A 4,342-nucleotide genomic window follows, 5' to 3' on the forward strand; every position below is an offset into this window, starting at 1 on the left:
TGTTAATTCTCCGAGCACCTTCAACAGAAGTATTTGGTGTTAAAAGACGACCACAGAGGGACAACTCAAAACACCACCTCTGCGGCTGAGGGGCCCCCGGACAGACAGGGAGGGTCAGGACCGGAAGGACAGCTTCCCTCCTTCCTGGAACCCAGAGGGGAAGGCAGAAGTGCTCCCCCACCCCGACTTAGAGTTGAGGCTCTGCCACACTCAGGCGGTGCTAGTCGCCCACTCTCTTGCTGTCGAGAAGGAATTCCTGTTCTCCTGTGGGGTCATGTAGTTCGGGGAACTTCCCAAGCCGCTCAGCTCACAAGAACACCTACGCCCGGTGTCATGAACTCCCTCCCTCACACTCGCCATCCCCCTCTGAAGCCCAGAAGGGAAAGAAAAAGAAAACGTCGACTGCCTGCCTGCCTGCCTACATTTACTATTCTATGTGTTGCCTCACCTATGAACACTGGAAACACAACTCGCGTGCCAAAATTCCCATCCTTGTAAGGGCACCTGGGTGCCTCACTCGGTAAGGCGTCCGAGTCTTGCCTCAGGTCATGATCTCGGGGTTCTTGAATTTCAGCCCCCACATCTGGCTCTGTGCTGACACCTTGGAGCCTGCTTGGTGATCCATTCTCTCCCTCCCTACCCCCTCTCTCCCACTCACTCACTCAACTGGAATGAATGCATACGTAATAAGTAAATAAATGTATATGTGTGTGTACACTTCAGCGGGCTCTCTTAGTCTACTACTCACAAAGCTATGGGACCATCACTGTTCATTCCAAACTATTTCCATCGCCTCAAAGAGAAAGAAACCCCACGCCCCCCTCTTCCTCCCCCCCCCCCCCAAGTACCTTCGACACTGACTCGAGGTTTCTCAACAGCCTTGCTAGCCCTAGCAATGTTTCCAAGCACTGGTGCTCCCCAACACCCCCCCCCCCCCCGTCAAAGAACTCCCCTAATTCAGGCACTTCCGGGTTGTTCCAACACCTGGAACGGCGGGGGGGGGGGGGGGGGGGGAGGAGAGACTGCTGTGTTGGGGGGGGCGGCACGGGACACAGAAGCACTCTGAATCCCCTTCCCTTTGCCTCTCTTCCATCTGGGGTTTCCTGAGGTGTATCCTTTGACGCCATCACTCATCTATGAGAAATGAGAAAAAGAGGACCGAACGTGGCTAGATCGTTTTCCATAGCCTGATACGCATACCCACACGCACGCCAAAAGAAACGAAAATTGCGATCCGCTGGAAGGTCAAACGACGGCAGAGTGGTGCGATTAATGACGCTACACTCACACGATACGAGACCATGCGGCTGTTACAGATTATGTTGGCAGAGAGGTTTTCGTAGCACGGGAATCCGCTTGCGCTGTTCTGATACTTCATGACGACCGGTGGGTGGGAAACCTTCTACGTAGGGTGAGCTCTCTTGTATCCGAAGACACCAAATCATCATTTCAAAGGCTACGGGTGGTGAGATCGCTCTGGCTTGCAACTTCTTACCCCCTATGTTGTTCTCCAGGATTGCATTTCAGCTTCCTCCCTTATCCGAGCCAACGACCCTACCTGGTTTTTATGTATTTATTTCTTTTTAAAGAGATTCAGTACGACATTGGGTCCTAAACGGAGGCAGAGCTTTGGCTACTGGTCTCAGAAACGATGATTGTCTCTATATTTGTATGGATTCCGCCAAACTTGTGCCTCTCACGCCTTTCCTCTCGCTACATAACGTCTTAAGATGCAGGGAGCCCGCTCAGGTGGGACCGCCGCTTGTGGAAAGAGTCATCGGGGCAAAATAGTGAAAGCAGCGCCGATAAAGAATATGTTGCGGGTTAGACACATATTCCCGTTTCATCCCCACCCCCCATCGATCAATCACTTACTCCCCTTTGATGCCATGTTTTGTGTATTCCTGTATTTGTGGATGGGTTTTCAAAGATTTTATTATAACTAAGCGCGACATCCAGCGTGGGACTCGAACTCGCAACCCACGACATACAGTTGCACGATCCACCACCTGTGCCCACCAGGCATCCTGATGCCACGTTTTCTTTCTTTGCCTCCCTGCCGGCCGGCCTGCCTCCCTCCCTCCCTGCCGGCCGGCCTGCCTGCCTCCCTGCCGGCCTGCCTCCCTCCCTGCCGGCCGGCCTGCCTGCCTCCCTGCCGGCCTCCCTCCCTGCCGGCCGGCCGGCCTGCCTCCCTCCCTGCCGGCCGGCCGGCCTGCCTGCCTCCCTGCCGGCAGGCCTGCCTGCCTGCCGGCCGGCCTGCCTCCCTCCCGGCCTGCCTGCCGGCCTGCCTCCCTCCCTCCCTCCCTCCCTCCCTCCCTCCCTCCCTCCCTCCCTCCCTCCCTCCCGGCCTGCCTGCCGGCCTGCCTCTCTCCCTGCCTCCCGGCCTGCCTGCCGGCCTCCCTCCCGGCCTGCCTGCCGGCCTGCCTCCCTCCCTTCCGGCCTGCCTGCCGGCCTGCCTCCCTCCCTCCCTCCCGGCTTGCCGGCCGGCCTGCCTGCCTCCCTGCCGGCCTGCCTCCCTCCCTGCCGGCCGGCCGGCCTGCCTGCCTCCCTGCCGGCCTGCCTGCCTGCCTCCCTGCCGGCCTGCCTCCCTCCCTGCCGGCCGGCCGGCCTGCCTGCCTCCCTGCCGGCAGGCCTGCCTGCCTGCCTCCCTGCCTGCCTGCCGGCCTGCCTGCCTCCCTGCCGGCCGGCCTGCCTCCCTCCCGGCCTGCCTGCCGGCCTCCCTCCCTCCCTCCCTCCCTCCCTCCCTCCCTCCCTCCCTCCCTCCCGGCCTGCCTGCCTGCCGGCCTGCCTCTCTCCCTGCCTCCCGGCCTGCCTGCCGGCCTCCCTCCCGGCCTGCCTGCCGGCCTGCCTCCCTCCCTTCCGGCCTGCCTCCCTCCCGGCCTGCCTGCCGGCCTGCCTCCCTCCCTCCCTCCCTCCCGGCTTGCCGGCCGGCCTGCCTCCCTCCCTGCCGGCCGGCCTGCCTCCCTCCCTGCCGGCCGGCCTGCCTGCCTCCCTGCCGGCCGGCCTGCCTGCCTCCCTCCCTCCCTGCCTCCCGGCCTGCCTCCCTCCCTCCCTGCCGGCCGGCCTGCCTGCCTCCCTGCCGGCCGGCCTGCCTCCCTCCCTCCCTGCCGGCCGGCCTGCCTGCCTGCCTCCCTGCCTGCCTGCCGGCCTGCCTGCCTCCCTGCCTCCCGGCCTGCCTGCCTGCCTGCCTCCCTGCCTGCCTGCCGGCCTGCCTGCCTGCCTGCCTCCCTGCCTCCCGGCCTGCCTGCCTGCCTCCCTCCCTGCCGGCCGGCCTGCCTGCCTCCCTCCCGGCCTGCCTGCCGGCCTGCCTCCCTCCCTCCCTCCCGGCCGGTCTGCCTGCCGGCCTGCCTGCCTCCCTCCCTGCCAGCCGGCCTGCCTGCCTCCCTGCCGGCCGGCCTGCCTGCCTCCCTCCCGGCCTGCCTGCCGGCCTGCCTCCCTCCCTCCCTCCCGGCCGGTCTGCCTGCCGGCCTGCCTGCCTCCCTCCCTGCCAGCCGGCCTGCCTGCCTCCCTGCCGGCCGGCCTGCCTCCCTCCCTGCCGGCCTGCCTCCCTCCCTCCCTCCCGGCCGGCCTGCCTGCCTGCCTCCCTGCCGGCCTGCCTGCCGGCCTGCTGGCCGGCCTGCCTCCCTCCCTCCTGGCCGGCCTGCCTGCCTCCCTGCCGGCCGGCCTGCCTCCCTCCCTGCCGGCCTGCCTCCCTCCCTGCCGGCCGGCCTGCCTCCCTCCCTGCCGGCCGGCCTGCCTGCCTCCCTGCCGGCCTGCCTCCCTCCCTGCCGGCCGGCCTGCCTGCCTCCCTGCCGGCCTGCCTCCCTCCCTGCCGGCCGGCCTGCCTGCCTCCCTCCCTGCTGGCCGGCCTGCCTGCCTCCCTCCCTGCCGGCCGGCCTGCCTGCCTCCCTGCCGGCCTGCCTCCCTCCCTGCCTCCCGGCCTGCCTCCCTCCCTCCCGGCCGGCCTGCCTGCCTCCCTGCCGGCCTGCCTCCCTCCCTGCCGGCCGGCCTGCCTGCCTCCCTCCCTGCCGGCCGGCCGGCCTCCCTGCCTGCCTGCCTCCCTCCCTGCCTCCCGGCCTGCCTCCCTCCCTCCCGGCCGGCCTGCCTGCCTCCCTGCCGGCCTGCCTGCCGGCCTGCCTGCCGGCCTCCCTCCCTCCCTCCCTCCCTCCCTCCCTCCCGGCCGGCCTGCCTCCCTCCCTGCCTCCCGGCCTGCCTCCCTCCCTCCCTGCCGGCCGGCCTGCCTCCCTGCCGGCTGGCCTGCCTCCCTCCCTGCCGGCCTGCCTCCCTCCCTCCCTCCCGGCCGGCCTGCCTGCCTCCCTCCCTGCCGGCCTGCCTCCCTCCCTGCCGGCTGGCCTGCCTGCCT

General features: G+C 67.3%; 1 long non-coding RNA gene across 1 annotated transcript in view; it reads left to right on the top strand.

Moving 5' to 3' along the window:
- Positions 1 to 717, top strand: part of LOC147574123 (uncharacterized) — a 1,210-nt gene extending 493 nt beyond the window's left edge. The window contains exon 2 of the long non-coding RNA XR_015243707.1: positions 16 to 717. This is a non-coding gene — a long non-coding RNA (uncharacterized LOC147574123). The remainder of the gene's footprint in view (positions 1 to 15) is intronic.
- The last annotated feature ends 3,625 nt before the right edge of the window (positions 718 to 4,342 follow it).

This window comes from Puma concolor, chromosome E1, assembly GCF_028749965.1.
Source record: "Puma concolor isolate L17-30 chromosome E1, mPumCon1.1.hap2, whole genome shotgun sequence".
NCBI classification, from domain to species: Eukaryota; Metazoa; Chordata; class Mammalia; order Carnivora; family Felidae; genus Puma; species Puma concolor.